Here is a 2,500-nt window from a genome sequence, read left to right as displayed (position 1 = left end):
CATAGCTCATTTCGTCGTCCCGGGCGAATGGAAAAACACAAAAATCTCGAGTATCTTTCTAGGTTTCTGTTATAAAAGGGCAGGCCAAAAGGTGACCGGTTGAGATGAGCATTTTAAGCATGCAAGCACTTAATTGCAACTTTTCCTACAAAAACTAGGTACGTACACGTAGATTGTATCAACATGGACATCCATGATTGCGTACGCCCGGGCTGCGCCCTCCGTGTTGTACTTTCCCTGATTGGTACACAATTTTGGTGCAAGTGTACCAACATCGACATCTATGAACGCGTACGCTCGAGCTGCACCCTCCGTCTTGTACTTTCCCTGATCGGTACACAGTTTTGGTGCACGGCTATCCCGAAAGGCAACTTGTACCAACATCGACATCCATGAACGCGTACGTAGCGTACTTTCCCTGATCGGTACACAATGTTGGTGCACGGCATAGGAAATGGGCTTAAAATGGTCAAACTCAATCCATTTCCACTAAAGATAGTCAATAACAGCTGTGCCGATGAAGTAGGGCACGATGCAAGTCAATGTTATTTAATGAATTACATGTTCACCATACATTTCAGTACAAAATTGCTCGGTCAGACCTACAAAGTGCTATATCTCGAATACTAAACGTCGCAGATGGGTGTCGTAGAACAATTTTAAGTTCGTCTAACGATTCTACATCCGATTCTGGATAGTGGTTTTTCGACCACTTTTCAACATTTTGTGACACCCCGAACCTAGGGGCAGCTCCCTAGCTTTTTTCAAAAATGTGCACCGAACGGGCCAGAGAGCTCGAGTAGTCGAAAATTTTTTTTTTTGCTAAAACCCCTCAAAACGTGTCAGGAACGCACCCTAGATGATGAAAAGTGCAACCAGAATGTCAATCGACAACATGCCCGGGGGTACAAATTTGCTCTACGCGTCCCTAGGTAGGGTACTTTTTCATACAAACATCAAAGTGTACGGTGCACACAGTGCGCGGAACAAAAATTGCTCGGTCAGACCTAGGACGGGCCATATCTCGAATACTAAACGTCGCAGATGGGTGTCGTAGAACAATTTTAAGTTCGTCTAACGATTCTACATCCGATTCTGGATAGTGGTTTTTCGACCACTTTTCAACATTTTGTGACACCCCGAACCTAGGGGCAGCTCCCTAGCTTTTTTCAAAAATGTGCACCGAACGGGCCAGAGAGCTCGAGTAGTCGAAAATTTTTTTTTTGCTAAAACCCCTCAAAACGTGTCAGGAACGCACCCTAGATGATGAAAAGTGCAACCAGAACGTCAATCGACAACATGCCCGGGGGTACAAATTTGCTCTACGCGTCCCTAGGTAGGGTACTTTTTCATACAAACATCAAAGTGTACGGTGCACAAAGTGCGCGGAACAAAAATTGCTCGGTCAGACCTAGGACGGGCCATATCTCGAATACTAAACGTCGCAGATGGGTGTCGTAGAACAATTTTAAGTTCGTCTAACGATTCTACATCCGATTCTGGATAGTGGTTTTTCGACCACTTTTCAACATTTTGTGACACCCCGAACCTAGGGGCAGCTCCCTAGCTTTTTTCAAAAATGTGCACCGAACGGGCCAGAGAGCTCGAGTAGTCGAAAAATTTTTTTTTGCTAAAACCCCTAAAAACGTGTCAGGAACGCACCCTAGATGATGAAAAGTGCAACCAGAATGTCAATCGACAACATTCCCGGGGGTACAATTTGCTCTACGCGTCCCTAGGTAGGGTACTTTTTCATACAAACATCAAAGTGTACGGTGCACACAGTGCGCGTAACAAAAATTGCTCGGTCAGACTAGGACGGGCCATATCTCGAATACTAAACGTCGCAAGATGGGTGTCGTAGAAACAATTTTAAGTTCGTCTAACGATTCTACATCCGATTCTGGATAGTGGTTTTTTCGACCACTTTTCAACATTTTGTGACACCCCGAACCTAGGGGCAGCTCCCTAGCTTTTTTCAAAAATGTGCACCGAACGGGCCAGAGAGCTCGAGTAGTCGAAAAATTTTTTTTTTGCTAAAACCCCTAAAAACGTGTCAGGAACGCACCCTAGATGATGAAAAGTGCAACCAGAATGTCAATCGACAACATTCCCGGGGGTACAAATTTGCTCTACGCGTCCTAGGTAGGGTACTTTTTCATACAAACATCAAAGTGTACGGTGCACACAGTGCGCGGAACAAAAATTGCTCGGTCAGACCTAGGACGGGCCATATCTCGAATACTAAACGTCGCAGATGGGTGTCGTAGAACAATTTTAAGTTCGTCTAACGATTCCTACATCGATTCTGGATAGTGGTTTTTCGACCACTTTTCAACATTTTGTGACACCCCGAACCTAGGGGCAGCTCCCTAGCTTTTTTCAAAAATGTGCACCGAACGGGCCAGAGAGCTCGGAGTAGTCGAAAATTTTTTTTTGCTAAACCCTCAAAACGTGTCAGGAACGCACCCTAGATGATGAAAAGTGCAACCAGAACGTC

The sequence above is a fragment of the Anopheles coluzzii genome (assembly GCF_943734685.1).
Source record: "Anopheles coluzzii chromosome X unlocalized genomic scaffold, AcolN3 X_unloc_57, whole genome shotgun sequence".
NCBI lineage: Eukaryota > Metazoa > Arthropoda > Insecta > Diptera > Culicidae > Anopheles > Anopheles coluzzii.
This window is presented reverse-complemented; position numbering follows the sequence as displayed.